Consider the following 21,892-nt stretch of genomic DNA (forward strand, 5'->3'; position numbering starts at 1 on the left):
GGTGACAAAGTCACCGTGAAGTCGACTGCAGAGGAGTATCTCCTGTATTTTATGAGTTATATTATTTAAGGCACCATCACCAATCTATATATTATTCACACTGAGTCTCTCGTTTTGAAATGGAGTAGCCATTTGTTGGAAATAGCGAAGAGATGATGTAGACGAAAGAAAGATGTCAGGAAAACCTTTTCATCTTGCACTTTCTTACGAGAATGGAAGGCCTACGAATTTCCACCACCTAAATTCCATATAATAAGAATCAAAGGTTTCCATTCACGCCCCATCTGGTCGCCATATTATCAGTCCTTTAAGTGTGCAACATATTTCTATCTACACTACTGCCATGACCTACCCCTCAGGCGATCCTTCCTTACCATCCTACATCCTAAATCCTAAAAAAAATGCGGCGGGGGGGGGGGGGGGGGAGGGGGGGGGGGTGTGAAATGGCCCCCACTGTATTTCATTAAGAGGAAGCGGCCACGGCTTTTCCAACCGCGGAAAAACCCCCCGAACCCTGGCCCATGCCCACAAGGGTCATGCTTTGCGGCGAGCACAGCGAGGGGAATTTTTTTACCCCTGCACTGCCTGCCGGAAAATCCGTCCCCATAGGGGATCGAACCCGGCCGGCAGGCAGGGGGCGCTACTTGAGCGCTGCTAGCCAGTTCGGCCGCAGGCTCGTTCGCACCATCCTACATCCTACACAAACAGTTTTGCTGCAAGGGATATGAAGTTCTGTTACGTTTGGCAGTTGTTGTATAAAACTTTGATATATTATTTGGGGCATCTAAACAAAATCAAATCAAACAAATTTCAACTAAAATGTTGTAGATCTTGTTGAAACATACATTCACATAAAGTTTGTCTCCATCTCCTAGTTTTTATGGAAAAGTTAAGAATGTCCAAATAGAGATGGAGATTCAAAGTATAATGATAGGAAGTTACCCATGCTGGAATCTAATAACTGCCCACACTGATAATAAGTATCAGATCAGCTCTCCATTAGAGTTGGCATGGATAATCCTGAGGTATCTGCTAATGGTTTGGGCTAAGACCGGTTTTAATGGTTTGGTTTTGCTACTTGGGCTCATTTAGTTCAGTGGCAAATCGGGGGTAAGGTGTCTACCAGCCTGGTTTGGTTTGGTTTAGCTGATACTCCTTAGGGTATAACGGATCGGATCGGTTCGGAATGGGATCTTAAATGGACTCTGTAGATACCCACCAAACTTGAATTTGCAGCCGTCGGATGAAGATCCTACGGCCTGCCTTCATCTTCAACCTCCAGGCAGGAGCAGACAATAGTTCCCTCTCCCATCGCTCCCATGAGTCCCATTTGCTCTAGCTCCGACTCCATTCTGATTAATGTCTTGAATTAATGTTTGGTACCACTCCTCAATCGATCAGCTCCATCCACCGCCTCCTCAGTCCTCAAGCTGGACGACGCGGGAGGCCGCAGCAGAGAAAGGAGGGCGAGCTCCAGGAGGTGCACGACTGCTCATCGAGCATGCAGGTCGGGGTCAATGATGCGGCATGCAGCTGCGAATCGACGACTTCCGGCGGCCTGAATCGACCTCCGGCGCCTCCGATTCGACATCCGTCAAGCAGCTCAACCTGGCCTCCAAATCAACCTTCGACGAGCAGTTTGAACTCCGGCAGCTACAAACCGAGCAGATCGACTGGCGTCGGAGGGAATCAAAACTGAACCACACGCCGGCCTGATTTGTCGCGGCTGTTGGTTTGAAAACTCATACAGTTTAGTTTTGGTTCGGTTTTTAAAGCAACCAGATTACTAGTGTGGTGTGGTTTGATCCACGATCATCTAAGCAGTTGGTCTGGTGCGGTTTTGGTTCGGGTCTTAGACCATTAGCAGACTTCGGCGAGCAAACAATTGGTGGCATTAGCTGGGGCTGAATCCAAACCGGCCCTCACATTCAAATATGAGGCCATTTTGCTGCCACGGATATTTAGCCGTGACAGAAAACAAAGTAGGTGTGTGGTAGCTTGAAGCTAGAACAAAGAAAAACAAAGTTTTCCAAAACTTAAATAATTTAGTGACCCATGAGATGTTATTACAGTGAGCTATGATGTGTGGTGAAGTCCTTGTCACCTAAAGTTTTATATATTATACAAATATACTAAGACATTCTCAGTGGAAGTTTTATGGACATTAAATAGGCTGCAATGTCAGCATTTTGATGATGTGACAGTGTATTAATGAAGAGAGAGAGGTAAAATGAGTTTTATGGTGATGAAACCCTGTGTACACGGTTATCTAGATAGGTTGTGTCTTGCATGTAACCTAGAAACAACAATAGATGAAACTATACAGTGAGGGAGGGGTGTTTCATCCTAGTTTCAAATAATTTTAGATGATGTGTCACTCTAGGTAATTGTGTACATAAAACTTCCACTAAGAATGACCTAATAAGTATGTCCTACACAACAGTTGCATGCCAAAGCAAGGTGTATGGTTTGGGATAATGGCATCCCTTTGCATTAAAACAAAGAGATATATGTGTACCTTTATATTTAAGTATAATTTATATGATGAATACACACACAATTATGACGCAATGGACTGTGGGCTCTGTTTAGTTCCCAAAAAATTTTCTAAAGTACCCGTCACATCGAATGCTCGGACACATGCATGAAGCATTAAATGTATTTGAAAAAAGATAACTAATTACACAGTCTAACTGATTAGCACGAGATGAATGTTTTAAGCCTAATTAGTCCATGATTGGACATTATTTGTCAAATAACAACGAAAGTGCTGCAGTGTCAAAACCCAAACATTTTCGTGAACTAAACGGATGGGAACTGCTTCATTTATATAATGGGAACTGAGCAATATAATGGGAACTGCTTCATTTATATATATTTGCCCTGCATGCGCAAGCAATAACCTTAATTATTTTTCACTGTTCCACTTTTCATTTACCATCTTTATATTGCAGAAAATTGTAGAAAGCCTTAGGGAATAGGAGGCACCAGGAAATTAAGAACCACTAGGCACCAAAGCCTGGAATCCAGTCCCATCCGCTCTTGAAACCACTGCCGAGCCAAAACAAAACATGCTAGTGCCCTCTCTTTCCGCTGTGAACACTATACATCAGCGGCGACAGAACAGGTTGATCTGCTAGGATTCGGAGAATGACTCCTATATATGAACCGCACCAGGAATATCCAGTCATGAATCACAACCATCTGTAAGGAACTGGATTGACTTAAGAGGTGATGCACCTCATTTCCGGCTTGCCCCATAGACGATTCTCAAAGTTTTTCTGCACGGTAGTAGGGTTTGGGGCCTTGTCAGAGTTTTCGTGGCATTGCATTGAGCTACAATATAATGTAACTGTTAGCAACTTGAATTTCAATGCAGTCTAGACCAATACAATAATGTTCAGTTGTATTGTGTGTACAAATAATTGCAAATAATCATGGAATGTACTGGGTGCAGCTGGATATAATAACATATTAACATCTACAGCTTGATTGGTTTGATCCGTAGCTTTTTTCGAAAGGAAGCATTATATTAATTTAACTTATCGTTACAAAGGATAGTTCGGATTGCATCTGGAGCATCATTACACCAAACTGATTCAGAGAACTGGTCAGCTATTCTAGCCATTACATGCGCTGCCTCATTGCAACCTCTATGATTAACAGATGGACACAGTAGAAGTCACATAGCATAGGGCAGAAGAAAGAGCAGAAGTTATCTTTCCTTTGATTTTCTTGCCAAGTGTGGTTCTGCTGAAACTTGTCTATATACTTACTAGGAAGTGAAGTTTGTTGCAACTACTAGGCCAATACTCCATGCTAGTACAACTCTTTCCTGATAGCTACTGACCTACTGTTACAAGAAGCTGAAATTTTCTTCTCGTTTCCCCTTTTTAAGAACGCATGGAAAGAGATCATAGGTTCTGTTTGGTTCACCGGCCATTTTTGGGCAGAATCGGATAACACTGCCTTTTCTGTTAAATGTGTTCGTTTTGGTTTTCATCATGCAATCGGTTTTCACGGCAACGGTTATATTATCAGGCCTTACTGTTCAACAGAGAATGTTCATTATGTTTAGGATCCTCGGAGGTTATCTTGTGCAAATTTTTTGAGATCTATCGGATGAGTGGAGTCCAATGTCCATTGCAGGCTCATAGTAGTCAGTGGTCAATAATATGAGTAATTCAAAGTTTGCTCATCATGCTTAAGGCATACAAATAGAAGTAGGTTAGCTTGTTTGAGATTATGCAAGATCAAGCAACCGTACAGAACATTGGATAGTTCAACTACTACTCTCACCCATATCATAATATCATAGCTGTGGTGTGTGGACGTGGGCGCGTATATATACCAACCTACCTCATGTTGAAGCATGACTCCCTTCCCTTATAAAAGGACCTATACCATCTATATTATACTATGTTTGAAATATTTCCACTTCGAAGCTATCCAGCTGTATAGCTGGAAGTGAACGTACACCAAACACACCAGTGGAGTTGGAAGAATTCAAGAAGATTAATGCGGACAGAAGACAAATTAAAAGAATTGAAGCTAAAAAACTGACCCGAGATTTGGGAATATGAGGCGTCAGGAGCGGATGCCGTGGATCTGGAATAGCTAGTGTTTTCCCATGTTAAAATTCTTTTCCTGCCTGTGGAGTATGCTGCTCAATAATTACAGACTTAACACAAGTAATATCTGGATAACAAGAAACAAGTTTTTTTTTATAACCAGGTATAATTGTGTTTTATCCATGAGCCAAGTGGCGTAGACGTCAGTGCCCCTATCCTTTGGGGTGCTCTTCTATCATCACTCTGGGGTTCATACTATGAATGCAATGAACACCCAAAGTTTTTTTTTAAATTGCTGATGATGCTTGTGTCCCTTCTTTATAAGGACATTCATTGTCGCGCTTGGTGGATCTCTTGAAGGAACAGAATGATTTTATCTTTGAGAATAAAGTCCTGGTTGGTAGCAGGCTTTCAAAAGGTAGGTTATCCTGCATTTGTAGAGGATAAAAGCTGAAGATCATCAAGCTGTTACGGATTGGTTGAATGCTTTGTAACCTGGTTCATTTTATACTCTTAGTAGTCTCTCCGAAGGTTTTTCTGCTTATAAATATAACTCCTATTTTAATTTTTTAGTGAAATTGTGATTCGGCGGGATTCCCTTACAATTTTTGGATTAAAAGGAAAAGTCCACTTTACAACCTCAAATTATCACAAAAGTCCAACAACAGATTTAAGTGATTTTGGTTTTTTTTGAAAGAATAAAAAATTATGGTTAGATTTAAAAGTCAAAACTAATTAATTTTTAATCCAAAAATATGAAACTGCTAAAGAAATTTTTCTAAAAAATGTAACATAACTGTTGGTACTCTATTTAAGTATTACATATTAAAAAAATAATAGGCATAACTACAATCAAACAAATACTAGAAATATGAAAAGTCATATCCGGATAACTAACAAATAGAGTGCCAATAGGTATGTCACACTTTCAGAAAATGATGACACTTGGTGTATATTTTATTATTTAAAATAGATTACTTATAATTTTTTTTAGTTGAAATTTGAATATTTTTAATTTTCAAAAAATAAAAAACCACCTTTGAGACCACTCAGGGGGCCAAAATTTTCTAGTTTTCAACAATTGGATGCCCTTTGTTATACAGTTTTGTAGTTGAAAAATCAGACTTTTATAATAGTTCCATGGTATAAACTAAACTTTTCTCTAAACTAAAAGAGGAGCCCTTTCTCCTCAAACATTAGAACTGTTTGTAGGGTGCAATCTGTAGGTAAGATACCAGCAGCACGAATGTGGTAACACAAAAACAGTTGGTGGAGATCCGTGTCAGTGTGTGTCGGGCCAGGTTCTCTCCATTAGTGCGTTTGGAGGCCAATGTTTGGATGGTTCCATGTGTTTCTGGTCCTAGCCGCAACCTCTTCTGTTTTTAGTGTCAAACCGGTGGGAGAATCCCCCACCTAGGATTTTCATTCGTGGGTTTTGGTTGAGCCAAACAGCCTCTCAGATTCTAGTTTTTTAGACATTGGGGCTAAAAGCGCAAGGTACAAATTCTCTAATTCATTTGTTGAAAGAGATCGGGTGCTCTAGCCTAAGAGGGGGAGGGGGTGAATTAGGCTCTAATAAAAACTTAGACCTATAGCTCCAACTAGTTTGCACAAAACTTAAACTAAAACATGCTATCTAGATGTGCAACTAGGTTGTTCTAGTGTGAAACCCCTATCTCAAAAGAGTTTAGCAATCTATAGCTTTTCCTATCAAGAAACTATTCTATGAAAGAAGGCACACAAATTGCTAGTATGAAATGCGGAAGCTTAAAGAGCGGAATAGGAGATAGCAAACTCTTGACGCGGGTGTTTATCCCGTGGTTCGGTTAGCCACAAAGGCACACCTACATCCACGTTGTTGTAGCACTCACTAAGAGTATTGCTACTCGGCCACCAAGTCTCTTCCGTGAACACAATCACGGTCACCTTGGCCCCGGGTTCCACTAAGGAGCTTCTCCACAAAGGATGTGGGTCTCCACGTCCCCCGCACAAAGATGTCGTCGCCGCTCCACACCAAGTCGGAGGGTCGATGACATTGCCGGCGAGCTTCACGCTCCAAGGTGCCGGCGCACCAAGCTCTTGTTTTGGTTCTCTAATGAACCACAGCACAAAGGCTTGAAGCCTTGCAATCTCACTCACTAAGAGCTAATTCTTTACACAACACTCTCAAAGTGTGCTAAGGGCTAAGGATATGATCTTGATGCTTTTGTATGGCTTGGAGATGTTCTTGGTTGTGTGTGGGATGTCCAGCAACTCCAGCAATCTTCAAATGGCCAGGGTGAGGCGTATATATAGCCCACCAAGTCTTGTAGCCATTGCTCCAACGGTCAGCAGAAAATCTGCGTATCACCGGAAGAACCGATGCCTCTGGCAGGGGTAGCGTCGGTTCATCCGGTCACTCTAAGACACGAAGTAGCCGTTGAACTTCTGACTGCTGCTACAGTGACCACCGGTTGAACCGATGCATCACCGGTTCATCCGGTGCTTAAGAATCTTCTCCTGGACGCTGACGTCATTACACCGATGGTATGCACCGATGCTTCACCGGTTCAACCGGTGCTGAAGACATGGCTCTTGTGCGGCTTGCATCGTCTCTGGAACACAGTACGTCCAATGCACCGATGCCCCTTTTTGAACCATCGGTTCTTCCGGTGCCTATAAGCTAACTTGGCTTTAATTCCCTTCTGTCATGGCATCGGTTCTTCCGACAACCATCGGATGCACCGATGCCTTATGCGTCGGTTCTTCCGGTGCAACCGACCGAAGAGATTTCAGGGCGCTGCCCTGAGACCGGCGAGGGGCGGCTCCCCCTCGACCCCCGTCCGCTAACCGGGTAGGGGCGGCCCTTCGGGCCTTGCTACGCATATCTTCTCTTTCTCTTTGTCATCACTTGAACCTAAAAGCCTGAGAATGATCATCTTAACAATCATATTAGTCCAAGTATTGTGTTGTCATTCAATCACCAAAATCACTCGAAATGACATAAATGGTGCCATGTTCGTTTCATTTGTTAACATGGGGAGGTCATGCTGTGGCACCAGGGGTTTCACCAAACTGTTCACCTAACTAATTAGTTACTCCAGAGGCGGGCGTCCTCCTAGGAGGTTGAAACGAGATGGGGTTGTGTGTGTTCACTATGAGAAACCACCAGTTTGCCGAGTGCCTGGTGTTTTGACGAGAGCAAAATTTCGAGCACACTCTTTACCAAGTGCACTATAAAAAATACTCAGCAAAATATACAGTCGGCAAATATACTCTTTGACGAGTGCTGAACTAAGGACACTTGTCAAATAAACTCTTTGCAAACCCCCTGTTTCCCGTGTTGCAGCTGCTGTATAGCCGACATGAGTGACAACATCCTCGAAAGTGGTCTGTAGCAGATGCGATAGAACATATATTTCTTCCTGACATCCAAATGTAGTGAGGTGGCAACAAAATAGGTGTCAAAAACTTTGTAAATCCATAGCTCCTTAATTACTAATGAAATTTGAATTTTCCCTGCTGTGCAAAAAATCCAAAAATTGATTATTCTTGCTACGCACGGAACCCTGCACATGCACAGGTACGGCCCTGCAGCATGCCAAGACATCACGGGCTGGCTGAATCCTAGGCCAGTTGACGAGAGGCGTGACATGACAACATGCCCCTGTGGGCGACGAAGCTCAAGATGATGTCCATTAGGGAATAAACTCAGCAGCATTTTCTTAACAAATGTGTCTTAATTTTACCTCATATTTTTATAAGTATAGTAGCTTCAAATCGATAACATATAATGTGACCATAATGACGTTGTTCATCTATACTCTATAGTACCCATGGAGTTCCTTACAAATATAGTAGCACAAATTTGTTCGCCTCGTTTGCCTTTTGGTTTGAGTGTGAGTTAATTTTGTGGTCATTGACATTGTGCAGTGATTCCCGAGCAAAGATCACGCGCGGCCTTCTTGATGAGCTTGTACAGGTCCGGCTGAGTTTACGTTAAAGTAAATATTGGCTGAAGCTAGTGATTAGAAATATTACTTTGTGACAAAAGGTAAGTAACTGAGATTCAGAGAATGCACTGGTGCTATCGATACAAGTTTCGGTCATCGAAACATGGCTATAAGACTATTGCAAAAATTAAAGGCACGGTTTCTATATATAACCTATTATTCCTAATACGTAAAAACAGTATGTGCCAGCACATTATAGCCCACTATCTCCCCTCGTTGACACGAACATGCCCTTATATTGGCTTATAAAAGGCGCATAGTGCTCTACCTCCAATCATAGCAGACCTCAGAATGTACCAACAACAACAGAAGTAGGGAGCAAACGAAGAGTCTGAAACAAAAAGGGGTGCAGATGTCGAAATTATGGACGCACAGTAGTGTTGGGAAAAGGAGGCATCAGGAGCCATATTTGCTGAGGCGTCCCATTGCGCCATACGGCAAGGTACACGGCAAGCTATACCTGACCCCAGCAGGCAGGTGCAATTTCCGCAGCAGCTGCGGAACGAACTGTCACACCCGGTTCTTAAAAAAACCCGAATGCATAACTATATGTATGCCAGGAATAAGTTTCATACATATAGAGACATTATAAGTGAATAATCAGTAACAGTATCACAAAAAAGAGAAAATAAAATAATTAAAAGACTATCAGAGTTATGCAGCTTATCCTGAAAACGATGGCTTCAAACTTCACAGGCAATCGACTGGGGGTTGCGTACGCCTAGAACTTAGCAACATCTTCAAAAGACTTCACCACAACTTTCTCCTTCTGAGCAGCAGCAAGCAAGGGTGAGTACACTTATGGTTGGTACTCAGCAAGGCCACATGAAATAACCAGAATGTGATTTATATCCATCTTTAAGTTTATTAATCATGTGAGGGTCCAATCCGCTCTTGACCGTGAGCACGGCTAACCGGTTAGTTTTAACTCTGCAGATGTTGTACACTTTCACCACAATTCACGTAAAAGTTCCGAAGAACTTTGAACCTAACCACGTAATGTGCTAGCTAGGAACAATACCACACTTTCGAGGTGTGATTGCATAGGGACGCTACGAGGCCTTTACAAAGATTCCCTAACATATGACAATCCGCTAAGGTTTCAAGTCAAAGTGGTCATAACACTATCCTAATGAGGTGGTACCTTGCCAAAGGATCATTAAACAATATCAATTGCCCCAAGAGGACCGAGCTATACCCCATCGATGCATCCCCTCTTGCCCTTTCGGTAAGACTGTCACAAGCTAGAGTCTCTAATTAATTAGCCAAGACCATAGCCATATAGTATTGTGGTTGTACTGTTTTCTTGGGTGGTTCTCCATGTTCCAATTAAATCATCGTAATACTCTTGTAAATAAGCATAGACAGAAAGATGGTTAGGGTCACTTGCCTTTCACCAATGAAAAGCTACTCTTACTGCTCTTCAACTTTTGCTCACTTGGAACTCTTGATCTTCAATCTTCGATCAGCGATTCTTCTACTCGGAACAATCATCGGGCAACCATACAAAACAAACAAGAAGATACATCTAAGATCAATACACCAAAACAAAAGAAAAGCTTTAAAAGAACGCACTAAAGGATAGGGGTCGCTGCTATGGTTACGAAAGCGCAAGAAAAGCGGAAAACGGAACTAAAACGACGATTCTATAGACTAAACGATGCTTCAGGGATTTAGTCGCGATTAACTATAAATGTGAAAGGCTAGCAAAAAGGATTTGTGAGATACAATAAAGTGTGCTCACAAAGGATAACAGGATGATAGAGCTATTGCACACGTTGCAAGGATCACGTGGGCGCAAAAATTGCTGAAAACGGAGTTGAAATGTGAAAGATATGGCTAAAACAAGGTTCTAAGGACTAGTTTGCGATAGATTTAAACTTCCAGGGGCTAGCTCTAAAGAAACCACGGACTAAAACGAGATTAAACCTAAACTACAGGGGCTAGCAGAGGAGATTTGCAAGACACAGTAAACTGCGCTCGCAAAACAGGTTAAACTTGGGGTTAGATCTGCAAAAGAGCAAACTAGGGACGGCGGGTTCTATTTTAGAAAAGCTCAGGGGCTAAAACGAAAAACAAAGGACTAGTTTGTAAATACTTTTCAACTACGTAGGATGGCAGGTTGATTTTGATAAAACCGAGGGGTCTTTTTGCAAAACGTCTAGGGTTGACCGGTATCTAGGACATTGACTCAGTTTTGGATCTAATCTCGCCCGTCGATTTTAGATCGGACGGCCAGGGTACAAAAGAGGTGATGGGTGGCGGCGCCGACGACGGCTGGCGGCGACGAGCGGCGGCGAGCTCGCCGGAGTTCACCGAAACGGTGACTCAGGGCTCGATTTCAACTCGGGTTTGAGTCAGGAGCGAGCTAGGGCCACGCGGAACGCGTCTAGGAGATCGTTTGGTCGAGTGGGAGGCCGGACAGGGGCTTGCGACGGCGAGAGGCGGACCGGCGACGACGACGTGCGATTACCGCAGCGAGGAGGCACAAGAGAGAGAGGGAAAAGAGGCCGGCAAAGGTTCTCACCACGACATGAAGCTCCGGAGGTGGTTTGTGGAGGCGACGGAGCGACGGAGCGGCGAGTTGGCGGCGGAACCGAGCTCAACAAACTTCAATGGCGGCGGCTAGGGTTTTGCACGGGGGAAAAGCGGCGGCCTGGGCGTGCGGATCAAGGGGTGCGGGGGGGGGGGGCGATGCTATTTATAGGGCCCGAGGAACCTCGGTGTGCGGGCCCCGGGCTCGGGGTACGGCGGGGTGCGTACGACGGCCGGACTCGGACTAGCGTCCGGTTCGGTTGCGAGCTCGTGGGGAAGAGGGTCCGGGTCGGCGCGCGCGGGGCAGAGCTGGAGGGAGCCTCGGGTCGGCCGGCTCGGACGGAGGCCCACGGGCAGCGGCGAGCGCGGCGCGGGGCCAGAAGCAGAGGCACGGTGCGGGCGGGAGAAGGAAGACGACCCTGACAGGTGGGGCCCGCCTGTCGGTGGCAGCAAGAGAGGGGAGCGACAGAGCGGGCCGTGCGCGGAGATGGGCCGGGAGAAAGAGAAATGGGCCACGAACAAGGTGCACCGAAGGACATCATGGAGCTCACGATGAGTGTGGACATGGTTGCTAGGAGCCTCAAGGGAGATTGCTGCTTCCTTGCGCATCCACTAGATTGCATCTTGTTGTCAAGATACAGAAACACCCGCTATCGCCTCTTTTGTTTTGAAATCAACAATGAGCAGAAAACAATAGTAGCCAGAACGGCTAAGTGGTTGGAGACTAACTTTCAGACGGTGGCTGAGTGAAAGTTTACAGTCTCAACTGAGGAAATTGAGAGATTTGCTGACCTCTTTTGCCATGAGTGAGGAATTAGATACTCCTAAATGGATTTGGGAAGTTTGGTACCTTCACAGTCAAGTCGTCATATGAACATATGTCTGTAAATGAAGCTGGAGCTCGGTATGACATAATCTGGCAGGCAAAATTACCCCTCAAGACCAAAATCTGGCTGTGGTTATTTGAACAAAATGCTATTATTCTCACAAAAGATAATCTAGCTAGAAGGAACTGGTCAGGAGATATGGATTGTCCCTTTTGCTATTCTAACGAATCCATTGCACATGTTTTTTTGAGTGTGACATGGCGAAGTACGTATGGAGTCTTGTAGCCTATGTGCTAGGTGCAAGTAACAGACCTGGGCCGTTTGCTCGATTCTGGGCATGGATATCTTCTATTCTAAAAATGGCACACAGTTTCATATGGTTGGCTTGGCAGGCATATGTTGGGCCACATGGAAAGCGCGAAACAATATCTGTTTTGAAAAGAAAATAATCAGATCTCCTACGGAGATTGTGTGATCATCGAGCTCTTTTCTGAATTACTGGGCAGGGTTACAGAGGAGCCCCAACAAGGAGACATTGGAGGCCGGTGCAGAAGTCCTCAAGAAAACGGCGCTGCATTTTCATCCCCAAGACTCTGGAGAGGGCAACAGGATGGTTCTACACTGCAGTGAAGCGCCCAAGCGGGGAATATTCTAGTAGCGTATAGTCTGCTCTCCTAAATAAATGTAGTTAATTTAGCTCCAGCTTGTTGGTGACCATGTTGGCCTTTGATGCGGCATGCAATCCAGCCTCAGGTTGGGGTGTGTGATCTCTACTTTTCAGTCGCTGACTCCTCCTTTTGTTGTTGCACTTTGGTTATCTGAACTTTAGCGGTTGAACCTCATGTTTGTGATGTTGCAATTTCATTACTATAAGTAGTGACATTCGGGCTTGCTTTGTGGTGGGAAAAAAAAGAAACACCTGCCATCATGTCGCATGGTGGTTCATTAGAGAAGCGCGTGTGATATAGTTGTTGGGATATATGGCCGGCGTTGGACGGAGGCTCTCTGATGTGTGCACAGCGATGCAGGCAGCGAGTAGTTTGATGATGATCCGCTTAATGATGAGTGAACGAAAATCAAACTATGAGGCAGACGAGGTAGATGAAAAATCGGGTGGATGGGCAACATGGCCCAAGAGATACTGATTGGATTACTAGGAATGGTGATATATATGTTAGACTACAGGATTCTTTAGGACTCAACTGCCTTGCTTCAAAACCAAGAATATAATTTATATAGAGTCACTACTCCAGCACCCCCATCACCGCCGGTTCAAAGTAGCCATCACGGCAACGGTTATATATATTACCAGGCCTTATTGTTCAAAAGAGAATGTTCACTAAGATTAGATCCTCCGAGGCTATACTATTTTTACTTATTTATATTGTAATTGAGGAGGGAAGATCATACATTGATTGTGAGACAGCACCTCTCTTATATAGATTCTAGGGAGAAGAAGAAGGATATGGACCTTGAACGATGCATCCGGATATCGAGTAACTGATGAAATCATTTTGCATTAGTTACACTTAACTTACGATGCAATTTTATATAACGAATAAGGCTTAATCGTGTCTTTCATCACGTCATCAATCCACTAAAAGGGGAAAACCACACGGGCACATAACCACCGCATCATGCTGTTGACGACCAAAATTGGCACAAATGAAGGTTTGCTGGACAAACTGGGCGAACCGGTCAGACCGGCCATGTAAACCGGTCAGACTTGTCAAGACAACATTGTCAAATTGTCAATTATACTTTACCATTGCATAGATCTCATCAAGACGATCAAAATGCATATATAGAACGTTCAATTTGGACTCCGGATGAAGAAGTTATGCCTCTCGGAAGACCTACACCCCGATCTGACCGGTCAGACCGGTCCGAAACACCCAATCCGAGTTAGGAGTTGTATTTTGACACGAGATTTGTTAGGGTTTCGACTCCTAAAGGGTACAGACCACCCACCCTATAAATATGAAGGGTTATGATCGATTGAGGGTATTCAATCGCATCTATCAAACATATTTTTATCTTTTTACCTTTTCTTCCAACCCTATGTGCTGTTCGTCTCTCGTCTATATGGCGTGAGGGGGCGCCCTAGCTGGCCTGCCGAGCCTAGGGCAACCCAAGTTGCGCTTGCCCTGACGGGATCCCTCCCAGACGAGTGTTCGTTGGATCTTCGTCGGGCTCCCCGACGAAACTGGTCTGACCGGATCTTGCGAACACTATGTCAAAAACATTAAAAGGAGACACCCATATTAGTGACGCGGTAATTTCACACGTCACTAATTTAAGATTAGTGACGGCTTTCTATCACAAACGTCACCGATAAATAATTGTATCATTTGTCTTATCCTGGTACGCACATATTGGTGACGGGTAATGTGTACGCACGTCACTAATTAGTTAGTGGTAATGTACAACTTTAACACGCGTCACTAATGACAAAATGCAATTGTGACATGTAATTAGTAGCGCGTCACCAATATGTTATATTGGTGACATGCAACAATGTTTCCCGTCACCTGTAACATAACATAATGGTGACGTAGTTTGTTCATCCGCCTCACTAATGTTAGCTGCTCGGATCCAAGACAAGGCAGAATAGGAATTCTACGGACAACCTGGGCCTGGGCCGCCATGGCCTTTTCGCCCGGCCCAAAACAGACCCCGCCGCCGCCGCCCAAAACAAAACCTGGGCCTGGGCAGCACACTTGACATGTTGTAATAGGAGTGAAAACATTCGAATGGTATATTGCTGTTGTCAACCATTATCAATTCCGGGTAATGGTTTTCTTAAAGATTTTGCCTGTCCTGTAGCCTCATATAATGCCAAACTTTGGGTACACAACCCAACTTTGGGTACACAACCCATGAATCACAACTATTTTGCTTTGGAGCTTTTCCACAATAAAACTCCAAGCGCTAGTGTTAGCTACTACTGTGGGCTTCACTAAACATCTTGCCAAAACTTAATTCCTTTTACTCACATCCTTTTGAGAGTACATGTTCCTTTCTTACTTAGCATGAGGTTGACAATGTTTTGCAAAATTGCAAAACATTCTATAACTCCATTCTAGTGATCTATTGCTGGACTGGACTTCTGCCAAAATGTCCCGGATACTTGCACTATGTTAGGGTAAATTCTTTTGAGCACTAATTTTGCTTCCAACAGCTGAAGCATATGGAACCTTTTCCTTTTGATCGATCATATAACGGTTCCTGGAATTCTGAAAATTCCAAAACTATTACCTTTGACAATAGGACAGGCGTAGGCTTACTCGCATGCATACTATATATCTTTAGAATTCTTTTCTAAGTATGCTTTCTGTGATAGTCCTGATACCCCCGTTTTCTTTTATTCCGGTGAATTTCCTTTCCTAGAGCGAATGGCTCTTCACCGAGATTATTCTTATCAAAACTAGAGGTCATAATAACTTTCTTTGAACTTTGCGGGAAAAAGAATTTCCCATCTTTAAACTTTTCATATTTGCAATTTGTAATCTTGACCTTTACTTAAAACTCAAAAAATTTATTCTCACAAAACTTTAGAGGCCACTGTTCTGTGACCTGATTTCATCAGGTGGTATTTCAATGTTCTTTTCTTTCCACAACAAAACCATTTGGTTATGTCATGTATATACTTTCTCGTACAAATCTTCATTGGAAGATATCTTCATTGGAAGATATTTCACCAACATCCATTTGATGCAATTCTAAAAGTAGTATGCACCAATGTCTCCATGATTCTAAAAGAATTCTTTCATGAGATTGTACAAAAAATGTCTCATTAGAACTTATCCTTTGTCTTTGCATAAATCTTTTTGCCACAAGTCGTACTTAGCGACTTTCCATGTTCCCTCTGAAGTCACATTTAATCTTGTAGACCCATTATAGCCTACTGTCTTGGCTCTGTTAGGAACTTATTCTATGTTCCAAAATAAATTTGAAACTTCTAGGTCTCATGACATCTTTTATGGCTTCTTGCCACCTCGATGAATGAGACACCTCAATTTCTGTCATTCAATCAACACCTCAACATATGATGAGACAATTGTAGTGCTTGAATCATAGGAGTGAACATACAGTCTCACTTCTCTTCAAGCCTTAGTTCTTTGCATACTTACTCCCCTAGATTATCCCATCTATTGTAAAGATGGAATATCTTCGAGCTTTTGTTTGGGTTTGTTCTTTAAAAGCCTCAAAGGGTGCTTTAAGCACCACCTTGCTTTAAGCACCACCTTTTCTTTCGGATGTTTTTGAGAAAGGGTGCTTTAAGCACCACCTTTTCTTTCGGATGTTTTTGAGAAGGGTGCTTTAAGCACCACCTTGCTTTAAGCACCACCTTTTCTTTCGGATGTTTTGAGGCTCAACTTTCTTTTCTTCCTATTTAGAGCTGAAAAACTCTAAGAATCTTGCTTATTTTTATGGTTGGGATATCAACATTATGACCATTGTACTCCCTTTTTGGTCGGTCATATTCACTTTAATAGATCATCTTTGCTTTTAAAAATGCATCACATTTAACTTTGCGGGGAAATTCTCTCTAAATTTTAATCTTTCTTGTCTTTCTAATCTTTCTCCCCCTTGAAATATGGCACAAACTGTACTGCCATAATTTCGAAACTATTTTTAACACTTGTGAACGAGGAGCATTTCATTACTAGAACTTTATTCATATGACCAAGTTATACACAATAATGGGAGTACCATTTCCTCGTTCCTTTTCAAGAGCTCCTCAGAGTTCTTGATTTGTTGCACTTTCAAGAACTCATCAAGTTCTTCATTTTGCTATACTTTTGCAAGTCATGCTTGCAATCTTGGTTCGCATACAACTTTCTTTTTGTCCTTCGATTCTTTTCAAGTCACTATCCAACATGCCACTATAGTAGTGCATGAGAATTGTTGGGATAACTTTAAAAGCTTTTGCAATGCATGTTTAATTCAACATTGGTCAAATTGAACGTGCATCAAACTCATTTCAACCATTATCTTTACTGTTTAAGGACAATATAACACTTCATAGAGATAAAATTTTGGTCACAATGACTAAAACATGCATATATACTTTCTTTTCTGATTAAATCTTCTCGTTGGTTCCAATTTAATCAGAAAATTTAATGAATTACAATATCCGCAAAACTTTAGTGAGAGAAACCAAAAACTTTTTGAAAACAGTTGCATCTCTTTTCCATATCAACTAAAAGTCATAATGGAACAAGCACTTTTCTTTCTTAACCTCAAGCTGAGCAACCTCAAAGCTTTATCTGTAGCGGTAATCGGAATCAACTTTTGTCTATTAATTTCTCTCTACTTGGGAAGAATTGTATGTCTTAATTTAACATTGGTCAAATTAAAACATACAACTTTCCTTTAATTTTAATTCTATATCACCGTTGGGCAGAAATAGAACACATGACTAGAATAAAAATTATAATATTGCCATCATCAACTTTGGTCAGAAAATGACAACATCATATTAAACTTTAAATTTCTTTTCTTTTAAGAGCAAACTAATGCTCAACTTGACACTTACAATGGCAAAAAGGTGCCAAAACATCCTTTCTTTGACATACTACAACGGAAGCTTTTCTTAACCTTAAACTTAAAGGCTCCTTTTTCCCACAGGGAAAAACTCATCTGAGTTTATCTTTCTTTATTGCAGCGAAAAACTTTTTCTTTCTTTCATTAAGTTTATCTTTGTTTTTCTCTATTCTCTGAAAATTGATGCATCAACAATGAACTTAAAATCACAATGAAATTATAATATTGTTATCATCAACGTTGGTCAGAAAATAACAATATCATGATTTAACTTTAAATCAATACCTTTCTATTCCTCTATTTAAATTTTCCCGTTGGTTCGAATTTAAATAGAGAATGAGACTTTTACTTTGTAGCGGAAACAAGTAAACATACTCATATTCAGAAGCAAAAACACTTTAAAACTTTGCCATTCTCTAAGACAAATTATTCCGTTGGTTCAAATTTGAATAGAGAATCAAAACTATTCAATATTCATTTGAAGAAATGCTTCTGAAAAAAAAACAATTTGCCCTGCTCGGGCCGTTTCAGCGCCTCGCTCGGCCCAGACCGAAAATGGCCCAAGGCCCAGCTCGCGTGCGGCGCGCACCCCGCACCCAGGCCGCAACCTGGGCCTGGGCTGGGAAACCCCACCCCCGCCTGGGCTCAATTCGGCCCGCTCGGGCGTCGGCCGCTCCCGGCCGTCGGATTGAATCCGACGGTCGTCCGCCATTCTCGCGGGATCAAAACCGGCGACGGCCGGTTTCCTCGGAAACCCTAGCTCATTTGTCTCTCCCTCCCCTTTCTTTCACTGTGCTGAGTGGCGGCGGCCATGGCGGCCGGAGGGGCGCGGCGCCGCCACGGCTCCGCCCCTCGCTGGCGCTGGTGAGGAGCGGCGCCGCCGGAACGTGGCCGCTTGGCTCCCCCTTTCTCTCTACACCATCGAATGGCGGCGGGCTCTGGGCGGAGGTGGCCGGCACCACCGTCGGCCCCCTCGCCGGCGCGCGCGCTCGCCCGTGCGGGAGCGCGCCGCCGTCGAGCGGCCTGGCGGCGGTGCCCTTTGCCCCAAAATCACGCGCATGTCCAAGGCGAGACGGCGGCGGCTCAGATGCCCCTGTCCGCGCGACGGTGGTTGTGCGCCAGAGATCCGACGCCTCTGTGTGCTCTTTCCTACGCGTTCAAGGGACAGCGGCAATGGTGGGTGCGGCAGGGGCCCGAGGTGGGTCCCGCCGATTCTCTTTGTGCTAGGGTTAGGGTTTCTGTCTTCATTCGATTTGCATCGAAATTACTTTCTTTGGATCTTTCGATTCATGACTGAATCCATCTTTCCCGCACAGCGTCGAGTGACTACCGGCGGTGGTGACCAACACGGCCGACGGCCGGCAGTGGTGGCGCGGCAGGTATGTACCACGACCCTTTCTTGGCTAGGGTTTTTGATCCTTTCTGTCGATCCAATTCGAATCGAAATCTTTCTTTCTTCTTCTTTTCATTTTGATTTCTTTACCCAAAACTCGATCTACTCGCTAGATCGGCTAACTGATACCACTGTTAGGATCTTTAGGACCTCCTAGGAGTAGATCGATGGGAACTTCACTCTTACTTAGAATAAACCATGAAGATCTTGTGGGTTAACCGAGAGAAACTCGAGAGGAAGAGAGAGTGAGAGAGAGAGAGAGAGGAGGAACTGACCGTGTGGTTTGGGTAGTAGAGGATGGGATCTGGTCGGTGTAGACGGAGTCCGGCGATGCAGTGCTGTGTAGTGACGATCGCCGGTGAAACGCAGTGACGACGGTGGTAGGGGTCAACGCAGGGACGTCCAGCGACCCTCGGTGTCGTCCAGCGTCGGGGATGCCCTCACGGTGGCGAGGACGGTGGCGTCAGTGGGCTTCCCGTCGCAGCAGCACCTCCCTCTGGATCGGATTAGGGTTAGGAGGGTAGGGAACAGTGACGGCGGCAAACCTCGTGTCCAGTGCTGTAGTCCCCACCTCCTCTATATATGGCACTGCGCGACGGGGGCCCACCAGCCGTCTATTGGGCTGGGCGTCCCCGATCAGGACGCGAGTCAAGGTTGGCCCAGTCATTGGACTGGCCCGGTGGAGATCAATACTAACAAGGTCATATTGCTTTCTGTTGCCCTTTCTCTTCTTAAAGCAGGTCCAAATAATATAGACAGGGATGACCAACTGTTTTCTACCTCAGATTAAATTACTACAGTAAAAGCATAGTAGTAGACTTAGTACTCTATTGTGCCTGAAAATTGTTGACTTGATTTCAAAATATAGTGCTCCCTTTTGACAGGTTGGGCACTTATGGTTTGGCTGAATATCAAATAGAGGGGGATGGAAACTGTCAGGTTTGTTTTTCAAGCACTGGTGTGCATTTCATTCCATGCATTGAATATATTATGTACTCTGGTTTGGTCAGACTCAGATTTCTTGCCTACTGCAGCCAATAGCGTTGCTGCTTTGGTAAGTTCTATTTCTATCTGTTATTTATACCTGTTATGTACTATGTTTCCTATCACCACTATCAAGTGTTATTCCAGCGATTAGTCAGTATATATATATCATTGCAGTGAATTTTAAAAATACTACACTCATGTGACTGGTTCTATACTGCCACTATGATGAAGTATGCACCTATCTTGCAATCATTCAACAGTTTATTTTGTAAATTTATCATTTGTCCATCCAGTGTTTTCTTTCCATGTTACTTTGTGCATTATGCCCTAGGTACTTAGCACATTTCTTCGCTCTGTAGAATTAACTGAGTTCTCCGTGCGCTTCTAGTTTTAAAGACATCTAAACTTATGTGTTTTAACTCCTCAACAGGACCTAAGGTTCAGATCAAGGGACAAGCAAGGAGGAAGCACAACTACAGCTGGACATCATTGCCAAGTTTTGAGAAGGAAAGGTGAGCAAACTAACTGCAGCTGGAATTTTTGTTACCCAAGGCAAATTAATGGCATGATTGTTCAGAACACTTGCCTTATTTTTATGCTATTATATTGATTGATTGCTGTAACTATTCTCAGCCGTGGTCATAATTTGCCTGTTTTATCATTCTTAATCATTTTCCTGCTGACATCTTATGCTTGTTAGCTATACAAGTTATATTATTATGATGACAGCATCATTATCTTTGATCCATGATTTGTATGTGTGATCTGTAGATAAGTTATTTACTTGAAAGGTGTATCTTTACTTGTCTCACTATATTATCAGATTTTGGAAACTCCATGCAATAAAATGTTTACCGTTCTGTGTCAACTGAACCTGCTAGGACCCTGGTAGGTTTAGCTTGCATCTTACTTATTAGAACCTGCCATTTCATGATAGAGACTAGTACATAGCTTTAACAATAAAAGGTGGTTTCAGCTTCTAATGGGTGTCTCACTTTTCGATAAAAATTAGGCAGGACTTATAAGTGCCTACCGACCCCATCAGTGGAAGTGTATTGTCCAGCATTCGAGAAGAGCTTGCCGCCAAGAATTTGACAGGAAGGGAAAGTTTCAATTAATGTGCTAATCCAGTTTTCTCATACAAAACAGTTGCACTGAGTATTGAACCTGCAACTATGTATACGTGCATGTGAACATGTAGTTTTATCTGCTTGTGAACCTGTATTGTTCTGAACTGGTTAACCAACTATATATGTAGCAGCTGACCATATTTTTTTTATTTTATAAATTCACATTGGTGACGGGCAAAATTGTAGCGCGTCACCAATAAGAAAGTCATTAGTGATGCGTAACTTTTACAGCCGTCACCTTTTTGTGTTATTGGTGACACGCAAAACCTACGGCCGTCACCTTTTTATGTTATTGGTGACGAGTAAATTCTACAGATGTCACTATTATGAGTCATTAGTGACGGGTGAATTATACAGCCGTCACTATGATGAGTCATTAGTGACTGGTGTTCGCGCGTCACTGATGTGGTTCACATTAGTGACGAAAATTTAGTGACGCGCAATTTAGCCGTAACTAATTAGGTTTTACAGCTGTCACTAATATGTATTTCTGACATAGTGGGAGGTGCAGCAAGGAGCCCTCTGCGAGGTGCACGTGACGTGCTCGTGTGGCGGTGCGTTTTAGCGTCAACACATGCCCTTTATCCACTTGATAGGAAACGACACGCCACGCCAAACCACATCAATGGCCTTATTTTGGTCACGGCTTCTTGTATCTTCCCTTGATGCATCCCATTCCCATGCATGCATGAAACGACATGGAGACAGCTACACTGATCTCATTCAGTTGCAGGCAACAAGCGACCTGTGTATATATTAGTGTGTGCGCTAGCTAGTACTATGATGTCCCTCGCTTGTGTAGTAGTATTGCTTTATGTAATGTAAAGCACTCGGCCATTGCAAACTGAGCTGGCTGTAACATTATATTCTTCTAGGGGCCATGGCTAGCAGAAAATGGGGATGAGCC

General features: G+C 43.4%; 1 long non-coding RNA gene across 1 annotated transcript; it reads left to right on the forward strand.

The window, feature by feature from the left end:
* Positions 1–19,572: 19,572 nt before the first annotated feature.
* On the forward strand, positions 19,573–21,200 carry LOC120668346. The gene is made up of 3 exons (XR_005672424.1): positions 19,573–19,922; positions 20,286–20,367; positions 20,868–21,200. It is a non-coding gene; the product is annotated as an uncharacterized LOC120668346 (long non-coding RNA).
* The last annotated feature ends 692 nt before the right edge of the window (positions 21,201–21,892 follow it).

The sequence above is a fragment of the Panicum virgatum genome, chromosome 2K (genome assembly GCF_016808335.1).
Source record: "Panicum virgatum strain AP13 chromosome 2K, P.virgatum_v5, whole genome shotgun sequence".
Classification (NCBI taxonomy): Eukaryota; Viridiplantae; Streptophyta; class Magnoliopsida; order Poales; family Poaceae; genus Panicum; species Panicum virgatum.